Source organism: Rattus norvegicus, chromosome 6 (assembly GCF_036323735.1).
Source record: "Rattus norvegicus strain BN/NHsdMcwi chromosome 6, GRCr8, whole genome shotgun sequence".
Taxonomy (NCBI): Eukaryota; Metazoa; Chordata; class Mammalia; order Rodentia; family Muridae; genus Rattus; species Rattus norvegicus.
This window is the reverse complement of record NC_086024.1, coordinates 21,580,478-21,591,592: the sequence shown is the minus strand read 5'-3', so window position 1 is coordinate 21,591,592 and position 11,115 is coordinate 21,580,478. Positions and strand designations below refer to the sequence as shown.

The 11,115-nt window shown below is 41.8% G+C and overlaps 1 long non-coding RNA gene across 1 annotated transcript; it reads left to right on the top strand.

The window, feature by feature from the left end:
* Positions 1-3,155: 3,155 nt before the first annotated feature.
* On the top strand, positions 3,156-4,750 carry LOC134479276 (uncharacterized). Its single transcript, XR_010052405.1, has 2 exons — positions 3,156-3,854; positions 4,546-4,750. It is a non-coding gene; the product is annotated as an uncharacterized LOC134479276 (long non-coding RNA).
* Positions 4,751-11,115: the final 6,365 nt, after the last annotated feature.

Here is an 11,115-nt window from a genome sequence, read left to right as displayed (position 1 = left end):
ATGGCTCTTTCAAAATCCCAGGTCATTGAACAAACAAACAGAAATGCTAAGCTTTTAGAATGTCGTTTCTACTGAGTATCTGTGTAAACCCTTTAGTGTAAGCGTGTATCAGATGTACCAGCATCTGGATACAGTATGGGAACGGAATTTAAAAAAAATCATCGATTAAAAAATTATTTATATGACATACGTTTGCATATGTATCTCAAGATGTGTTCTGTCTGTGAGAATATCTTAAATAAGCACATTTTATAACCATTAAAATATAAACTAAAAACGAATTAAAAATTAACTTGGGCCACACATATGTTTATTTATTTTAACTTATATAACTTAATAGTACTCTAAGTATCCAAGATTTAAGGATCACGGGTAGGGTGGCTGGATAATCTGGTGGCCAAACTCTACATTGGAGGTGAAGAGTTACACTGGATGGACAGGTGCAGTTGCACGTGACATATGTCACGTGACTGGCTCCTTTGTGTCTGTCAGCTACACCCCACCCCCAAAGTCTTTTCTAATTAAAAACTTCTCTACACAAAACTCATTGGAAAAGCGTTTGCCTCTCTAGTCCACAGGATAACAGGACAATCATAATGGAAACCACAACTTGTATCTTTTCCTCTTAAAGTAATAAACTCCCCAACTTTTAGCCCGGTGTTGCGCAAATAGAGATCATGTTTCTGAAATGGCTTTGTAGTTTGCTGTTGCTATGTGATTAAGTGTGGGATGATGGGAAGGGAGAGAACATAAGCTTGTTGCTCTCGGGTTTTCTCTTTCTTTCTTTCTTTCTTTCTTTCTTTCTTTCTTTCTTTCTTTCTTTCTTTAACTTATTCACTTTACATCCCTCTCACTGCTCCCACCCCCACTCCTTCCCCTTCTGAGCAGATTGCCCCGTCCCCAGCACTTCAAGTCTCTGTGAGGCTAGGCTCTTCCTCTCTCACTGAGGCTAGACAAGGAATCCCAGCTAGTAGAACGTATCCCACAGAGAGGCAACAGCTTTCGAGATAGCCACCAGCCCCCACCCTGTTCCAGGTGTTCGGGACCCACATGAAGGTCAGGCTGCACATCTGCTACCTATGAGTGGGGAGGCCTAGGTCCAGCCCGTGTATGTTCTTTGGCTGGTGGTTTAAACTTGCTTGTGGGTCTTCTTAAGAGGGGACGACTTGTTCAGGACTTCTTCGTTCTTGTGGCTAAAACGCAGACACAGTGTTGATGCATTGCTCAGACCGTATGTACAAGGATGCTATCCTGTAGAATGTGCAAGGATATTGAACGAACTTTGGTCCTTGGAGGCTTTTGTCAGTGGAGCTAGCTTTACCTTGGGAACAACAACAGAATGAACGCCTATTTTGAGTGCTGTTTTGCAAACTCTTGGGTTACTGACACTCCCACCCACACCCCAAACAACATCTGCTCTGTTCCGTCTCCATATTTCCTGTTGACTATAAGGTACCAGGTTCTTTATTTCGCCAGTATACTGTTTATTTTACCATTTTATTTCTCTGAAGGCATAAAGCTTTTGTTAACATTTATATCCCCAGTGCTTAGGATAGTGCCTGCCTTCCACAAAGTAAGAGCTCAATTAATAGTTGTGGATGTATGCTTTAATTTTTAAAAAGTCACAGTTAATTCGTTGTAGAAGTAAATGTTAATGGATTGGTATAAGACAAAGGATAACTGGTTATTTTCCTATGAGGATATAGCTGTTGTTTGAGTCACCATTATCATCTATCTGTCTGTCTATCTGTCTGTCTGTCTATCTATCTATCTATCTATCTATCTATCTATCTATCTATCCATCTATCTATCAATGCTTGGTGGTTGATAGATCAGATCTCGAGTAGTAAGAGGCCAAGAAGGCCCAGGGTAATTTGGAAGTGATTATTTAGCCCCTGCATTGTTTCAAATGGGAGAGTTAAATGAATAGGAAGATGTGGGAAGAAGGGATGAGGGAGGGTAAGAAAAAAGTCTTGTTTTATCTAAGATGTAAGGATCACAAGTGGGGTGGATTATCTATTGACCAAACTGGATACATTGACAATGAATAGTTACACTGGTCAGCAAGTGCCATCTGGAAATGTCTTAGGCAGCCCTTAGCCACATCCTAGTAAAGTACCAATTGACACAGGACACTTTCTTTCTTGAAAGCTAAGTACTATACTTAAGAAAAATGGCATTCTTAATTGATTTAATGGGTACCAAACTTACTAGGAAACACAGACGTGGCCCAAACTCTGTCTCTATGTTAGGTCGGGTGTTTTCCTGAGACATGTTTAACCTGTGGATTAATCCTTCTTTGACTTGTTTATGGATGTAAACTAAAGGTAGATCACTGGGCAGCAGTCAGTACAACAAGAAAATTTGGTTAAAAAGTCAAGATCAGAAAGGACTTTGGAGCCGAGTTTGGACTTTGGAGAAGAGTTACTCTCAGCAGTGACCTAAAAGAAAAATAACATGCTTTAGTGTATCCATGAACCCCAAGGGGGTCAACTATAAGTTCCCAGGAAAAATTATTCTTAAAGGATCACAGAAATGGACGAGATAGGAAGAGAATAAAGAAGTGCGAGTAAGGGCGAAGATAAGCAAAGAATTTTCAAAAAGAAACATGTAAGTAGTTAAAGACATAGAAACCATAAGGGTCTGTTAAACATTAGGTCAGAGTCGCGGGACTTTGTGACTAGCTCCTTGGCAGGTTGTGGTTGGGTAATAGAGTGGTGGTATTCACTTGATCGGTCATTCCATGCATATTAAACGCCAGGGCCACTGGGTGATGCACGAAGGGGTGGAGAGGTGAATCCTTTCAAACCAGGGTCAGCATCAATGTCAATACATCAGGTGTACTCAGAGGGCTCGCACGAATTCTCCACTTGCTAGATCACAAAGAGTCACGCAGATGAGGAACTCAAGAATGGTGTTGACAAGTAAATCTGTATCAAGGGAAGCCACAAAGGAGCATGACACCATGGCAACGCTATTTACCCATTGCGCATGCTCTGGGAGCTTTGCGTTTTCTAAGGAGAGGAGCAGTCTCTCTCATAATGAAGCGGGGACACAGACTCCCGGGAGGGCAGTGTTCATAAAGAGCTGAGATAGTTTATATCTGGGCTTCACCAGATAGCGAGACTCAGCAGCAAGGGTTTTAATTGTTGAGGAGAGCAATTAAGCAGATGAGAATTTATTGAACCTTGAATAACAGAAGTGGGAGAAAATGAGGAAAGATAGTGGCAGTTTCTAGATGAGGAGAATCCCACCCAACTGTTTTTCTGAGAAACTATTCCTTTTAGAGTAGGCTCTGGATGATGGCCGGCCCTGCGTAAGAATACACGTGACTTAAGTACTGATACCTGGGTTCGTCCTCAGAGATTTTGATTTCGTATGAGCAAGGAAAGGGATAAAAAATAAAGTTTATTTTAAATAAGTTTGTTTCCCAGGTGATTATTGTGCAAACCACTATTGGACCACACCTTTAAAAGCAACTTCCGGAAGAGCCTGGCTTGCCGTTACCTTGAAGTCTCTAACAGGTCTGCGGAAACTCAAAGCAGGGTTTTGGAAGCAAACTGGCACGGGCTGCCAGGGGGCAAGCTGCTGGCTGAGCTTTTCCATCCCTAATGAATAGAATCTGGAGCCTACAGTAGCTGCCATGCAAGTTAGCACTATTTCAAACAAGACAAAACAGTGTGCAGCTGGTAACTGCTACCTTGAACTACAAACTCAGCGGCAGCTTGTATTCAATTTCTTGCAGATGTGGTCGGAGCAATGCAATAGCTCTTTCGAAAGCCAGTGGTGCTAATGTGGCAACAACCTGCTCTGAGGCCGATGCGACCATTGTTTTCCCTTAAAGTTACGATCGAGTAAGTAATGGCCCGACTAATGTTGAGTTGCCTCCACATTTTGTCTGTGAGTAGAACTGTCTAGGACCTAGACCGACTCTATGTTTTCAGTCTCCTTGTGAGCCGCCATTGTTTTAAAATTTCCACCACACAGTACCTTTCTCTTCACGACACATTAAAGATTTGTTTGGTCTTGTGTGTGTGTGTGTGTGTGTGTGTGTGTGTGTGTGTGTGTACGTGTGTCCATGTGTGTCCATGATAGTACAAGTGATGGTAAATTCCTCTGCAGGTCAGAGGGTGGGATTCCCCTGGAATTGGAGTTACAGGCAGTTCTAAGGCAACTGGCAGAGGTGTTGGGAGGTAAAGTTGGATCCTTTATTAGAACAGGATACACTCATGATGGCTAAACAATCTGTCCAGTCCCCCAACACTTATTCTTTCCTGACATAGGCTAATGTAGAAATTCACGGAGAATAGCAACGGCTTGTGATTCTGTTGGGGTTCTTATCTTTGCCCGTTTTTGCCCGGGGAGCTGCTGAGTACAGCTATGAGCATATTTGTGAATTAGCACAACATAGGAGGATACAAAGAAATCATGGTCTTTGTTGCTGACACACAAATAGGACAGAGAAGGTAAAGATATCCATTATAGGCGAGGGATTGCAGAATTCCTGCTGACGGCCCACACATACTGAGTACTTCTCTCTTCTAGGCACCTGCTTTGGCTCCTTTGGTTGCCATGGTCTGGATCTGCAACTGTCTCATTTGCGATGAAGATAATGCAGGCAGGGTCTGACCATCCTACCTAGAACCCCAAAGCTGTACTGCAATGGTTCTCTACCTTCCTAACGCTGTGACCCTTTAATACCCTTCCTCATGTGGTGGTGACCCCAACCATAAAATTATTCTCAATGCTACTTCACAACTGTAATTTTGCTACTCCTATGAATCATAATGTAAACATTGGATAGGTAGGTAGTGTTAGGTGACCCGTGTGAACCCAAAGGAACCATGACCCGCAGGTTGAGAACCACTGCAATAAAGCGACACTGTTACATTGGAGCAGACAGGGCTTCCTCAGAAACTTTTTCTAAATCCAGTTCCCCAACTTCCACCCTTGCTTTCTGAACCCAAATTTTTTGAGTATATGGGTAGATTAAAAACAAACAAAACTGTGTGTGTATGTTTATGATAATTGATATGGCAAAATAATTTATAGTTTTCCTTTTAAAATGAAACTCTACTCTTTAATCAAAATAATTTATACAAATGTTTGTACTACCACCCACACAGATTGCAGTAAGCTGAAGCAAATACTAGGGACATAAGAATGAAGGGTTTGGGAGGAGGACTTTCAGCGTAATGAGGTTTAGAACTGGTCACTATACAGGGCAGTTCTGGACACTGCATAGGTTGGTATTGGTGGTGGGTATATCAGGGAGCAGCAGAAATTCTCTGTGGAAGCAGATGGTAGTGGAAGTGGGGAGTGTCTTAGTTAGAGTTTTACTGCTGTGAACAGATACCATGACCAATGCACCTCTTATAAAGGACAGTGTTTAATTGGGGCTGGCTTATGGTTTCAGAGGTTCAGTCCATTATCATCAAGGCAGGAACATGGCAGAATCCAGGCAGGCAGGGTACAGCTGGAGTGCTACATCTTCTTTGAAGGCTGCTAGCAGAAGACTGGCTTCCAGGCAGCTAGGATGAGAGTCTTAAAGCTCACACCCAGTTACACACCTATTCCAACAAGGCCACACCTCCAGATAGTGCATGCCACTCTCTTGGCCAAGCATATTCAGGGAGTCACTGTGGCTGACCACTGGATTCAGGTTACATTGATTTGGAAGGCTGCATCAGAGACCCAGGGCTCACTTGAAGAGTAAGCTAGGAAGTCCATGAGCATCTAAGTATATGCTGTGTGCTCCCTTCCCCTCTAAAGAAACTTTCATCTAAATTCCCCAAAAGTTTTAACACACGACTTGGACACAACTGTGTAGACCAGGGCTTGGTACTCAGCTCAGAAGCTAATCTCTAGAAAAGAGAATGAAAGCGAGTATCTTGGAGCTCACCAGTAGAAAATGTGCCTCAGGTGGAAGGACAGCTGTGGTGGCTGTAGCAACAGGATGCCAAGGGCACCACCATTGAAAGCGTGGTCCTTGAGCCCATGCCCAAATGTGAACCTTTGTTACACTAATGTGAAGAGACCATCAAAGTTGAGATTTTCAGAGTGATCGAACAGTGGCCCCAAAGAAATGTGTCCAACAGACCAACAGACTAGATAGATGGCTGTCAGAAGAAATGTAGGTGTCCGATGAATGTTTTCAAAGGAATGTGCCATCCTTAGCCAGAAACACACATTAAAACTGCTTTGAGACTTCGTCTCACCCCCGTTGGAATGGCTAGCTTCAAGACAATGAGTGAGCAAATATTGGTACGGCTGTGGGGAAAGAGGGGCCTTTATTCATTGTTAATAAGAGGATAATGTAAATCAATGTGGATCTTAAAACAAAAGAAAAGAAAAAGAAAAGAAAAACCAAACTAAAAATAGAACTACCACAGGACCCAACTATATCACTCCTGGACAAACATCCAAAGGACTCTATATCCTACCGCAGAAATAATTACATATCCATGTTTATTGATGTTGTATGCATAATACCAAGGAGGTAGAATCAGCTTAAATGCACATTAATGGATAAATGGAAATTGAAAGTATGCTATATATGTCAATGGGGCTTCATTAAATCATAAAGGAAAAATTAAATTACAAAAATTTCAGAAAATGAATGGAACTGGGAAGCATTGTATTAATTGAAGTATTCCAGGCTCGGAAGGACAAATATCACATGTTCTTTCTCATGGGTGGGTATCCGGTTCTAATCTTCATATCAAGTATTTATTTTGGAGCGTGTGTGGGTAGAGGTCCAGAAATATGGGCAGAGTGGGAGGGGCTTCAGTGGGCAGAGGGGGACAATGGGACTGGGTGGGAGGGGCTTCAGTGGGCGGAGAGAACAATGGGACTGGGTGGGAGGGACTTCAGTGTGGCTGAGAGGACAGTGGGACTGGGTGGGAGGGGCTTCAGTGGGCGGAGAGAACAATGGGACTGGGTGGGAGGGGTTTCAATGGGGCTGAGAGGACAATGGGACCCACATGCTGTGAAATAGAAGAGGTTGAAACAGTGCTGCAGGGCTATAAGGAAAGATGGAGAAGCAGCAAAGGGAATTCTGGGAGCAGGCTGGGTGAGGACAGTGAGAAGGATCAGCCAAAGTATGTCCCAAACAACAGGCCAGTGAATCCTGCTAAACCTCTGAAACTGTAAGGCTAATAAGAGAAACCTATTCATGAGCAAAACTTCTCAGGTCTTTTGTTATGACACAAGTCGAATGCACCTGTCAGAGAGGAGTGTGAATCGTCTCATTGCTTTAGCCTTCCTGTGACAGAAGCCCAGCTAAGATCTAGACCTGAGTGACACTGAGCTGGAAACAACTGAGGAAACTGATCCTGAGCGTCTCAGCTACAGAAACTGTGTGGAGTTATAAGCGCTTCCTGCTACTTAGAACTCTTAAGTTTGAGGATGACTTGTTAGGGGTTTTATGTGGTTTTATTTTGTTTTTTAATTAGCATCAAAGTAAGACGTTAGCATAGCAGGCATGTCTAGCAGAACAAAACTGCTCTCCTCATAAGCTAAGAAGCCTATGGGAAGGCTGGACAGGTCAAGATCTCCAAGTCCCCATTAGGGGCACGTTCCCAGTAACCTAAGTTCCTCCTCTAAGGCCGTCAAGCAGAAAACTTCAGTGCTTTTCCATAATGGTGCTAGTGGGTCCTCACGACAGGACAGCTGTGTTTTCCAGAGCGAGCAATTTAAGGAAGAGAAGAAAGAGTTGCGAGCCTCTTTATGGCTGGTCTAAGCATCACGCGCAACCGTTTTCAAGTCCCATTTGTTAGAAATGAGCCGGCAAGTCCTGCCAGCACTCAGAGGGAGGGAAATTGGATTCTTCCCTTTTGCTGAGAGAATTATCAAAAGCTGGGAAGATGACTCAGTTGATATAGCCTGGCAAGCATGAGGTCTTGAATCAGGAACCGCAGGACCTTCCTAAGAATCCAGAGGGTTTGAGGCGCAGCAAGATTAATGAAGCAGCTCGCTGGACAACTAGCCTAGCATACTTGGCGAAGATCTAGGCCAGTGAGACTCTGTTTCAAATAGTAGAAAGCCCGTCAAGTTGTCTTCTGACCTCCTCCTCTCTCTCCCTCCCTCTCTCTCTCTCTCTCTCTCTCTCTCTCTCTCTCTCTCTCTCTCTCTCTCTCTCTCACACACACACACACACACACACACACACACACACACACACACACACACACACACACACACACACACGCTAAAGGGATTTTACATTTTTACCTTAGGAGCCAGGGAGATGGTATAGTGTTTAAGAGTGCTCACTGCTTTTCCAGAGGACTCAAAGTCAGTCCTCAGGACCCAGGCCAGGTGCTCACAAACTGCCTGTAACTCCTGTTCCAGGGGATCCAAAGCCTCTGGCCTCTGCTGGCACCTGTGCTCATATGCACAAACCCACACATGGGTGCACACACATAGCCACGTGGTTAAAAGATATTAGTATCTTGCTTCCATCCACCCCAGCTCTTCAGTTTACAGCTCCCCAATTCTTCCTCAGCATATCTCCCACCTAACTTCATATTAATTCTTTTAAAAAATAAAACCCACCTTGTTCAGCCTTTTGGCTGGAGTGAGGCCACAGGAGAGGATTCAAACTCCATAGCGGGAGAAGTCATAGGCTCTGGGGGAGGGGCTAAGGGGGTATAACAACTGTTGTTTCACTAAATTGTCATGCTGTCAAACTGCCTTCTAAATATTTACACTTTTGACCGTCTCTACCAAAGGGATTCTTGAACATCTACGCACTCTCCTTCATACACTTTGAAGTTGATACCAAGAAAATTTGGTGAGTAAAAAATTACGTAATTTGCAACCAATACATAGATGAAAACGCGAGAGGTTCAAATTCTAGGTTAAATAGTCAGGTAACTGTACAATTCCAGTTGAAATGTTTTAAACTACTTCTGGAATTATTTTCAGGGCTTATGTCTAGGGATATTAAATTTTACTTTATTTTTATAATTTCTATAACACTACCTAATAAGCAAACTATCTAAACATCAACTTCACATTATAGAAAGACAAGCTCTTTGTCAGTTCTACAATTTGAGATTTATTTTTTAATCAAATGACAACTGTTAAAATACAAAGGCTAGTTTCGTTTTTCATATTTTAATCTATATTATTGTTATGCAAGTCCTTAAATATGATTATTGAAAGTTGAGAAGTTGTTACCAATTTTTTTTTGAAGAATGTAATTTCCCCTGTAACACAGATCCTATCCTTTCTAAAGGAAGTAACACACTCTTTTTGTCATGTTTAACAGAGTCTAAGTAATGATGGTCTGGCACTCATTGTAGTTAACTCTTGGACACGTTGGGCATGTGTCTTGTGGTAGAGCTCTTGCCTTGAATGCCCACGGGCCTGGGTTTGATCCCCAGCACCACAAATGAGCCAACACCATTCACACGGTCTTCCAGCATCTAATTGTACAACTTTTGCTTTGCTCCTTTAATTCATGTCCATATTTCACATTGCCCAGAAAAATATCTTAGTGACAATTATTTCTAATTAAAACCTTTTATCAGTCTGCTTACCACAGTTCTTTACTAGAAGTGTATATAAATAAATGAAGACTTAAATTTTGGTTTATTTTCTGAGGCATAACCCCTAGTGCATGGTTTTATTTTTTTTACCTGAATTGCTAATGCATGACCAAGCAAGTTTCGAAATGTTCAACTCCTATTAAGCAGTATGAAATTTAACAAGGTGGAAATATATCAACAATTGTTTTACTGGAATTACCTCTCTAAGTGTGATAGAGTTGAACTGGGTTGTGTGTGTGTGTGTGTGTGTGTGTGTGTGTGTGTGTGTGTGTGTGTTGGTGTTGGTCTTTTAATGTGTGGTAAAATGGTTTAGTGTCAGAATGAGGAAGCACTCTCCAGGACTTTGGTTTTTCATTTTTATAAGTACCTGTAGTGAATAAAAACCCACAAACAAAGTGCATGTGATCTGGATAAATTTTCTTGTGGCAAAGTTACCTGATTCTATTGACTACCTTTTAAAAAAATAACAAACCCATACATCGTATGGGTGCTTTTTTATGTAACTTAAATAAAATAAATTATTTATGATGATTTAAAATCAGTTAGGTAACTCAGTTAGGTCTACTTCAGACTTCTTGAAAGCAAGAAATTTAAAATAGTCCAATCAAAGTGATGGTTACTGCAGTCATTAGAATTAGTCATTTCTCAGTTTCTAGGTAAACATGAAAGACATCCTTTAAAAGTCTCCCTCCGGGGTCAGAGACTGTCCAGTAGAGCATTTACCAGTAAGTGCCAGGCCTTGGTTTGATACCAGCAGGAAAGAAAGAGTCCACAGTTGGGATTTGCTTATGAAATAGCTATTAATTTTAGGAGGTACTCTTTTTAATTATAAATACTGTTTAATCCAGTATATAGATAAATTATTGTTATTTTGACAGTTTTACCAGTGCACCATTTTCTTTCAAGTGTCCATTCTTGTCTCCTTTCCCTAACACTACGTCCTTTGCTGATTCCTATCCTCTTTCTTCAAACTGTCTTTAGAGGCAAATCTCCAACCCACTGAGTTCACACCTGAGTTCGCAGAAACCTCAGTTCACAGTTACTATTGCACTCATGTTCTTGAGTGCCGTGGGTTCTCTATGATTTCATGGGTAAAATAATCTGTATTATCACCAAGCTGTGTGCCCAGTCATAAAAACAGTAACTTCAGATCTAAATTTTGTCAGTTTTGAGGCAATAACTTGCCACTGCAAGCAATTTGACTTGTGAATTTTTATTTGTTTCTTTACTTATTTATTTAAAATTTACATCTAGTCTTCCTCAACAGCCTAGTCCAAACATTCCTAGGAAGAAAGCAAAGAATTACAACACTTCTGGAAAGCACAATGTGGTGCACATGAATCTTCCCCATTTCCCTTATGAGTGTGAATCTTCCCCATTTTCCTTATGAGTGTGAATCTCCCCCATTTCCTTTATGAGTGTGAATCTTCCCCATTTTCCTTATGAGTGTGAATCTTCCCCATTTCCTTTATGGGTGTGAATCTTTCCCATTTCCTTTATGGGTGTGAATCTTCCCCATTTCCTTTATGGGTGTGAATCTTTCCCATTTCCTTTATGGGTG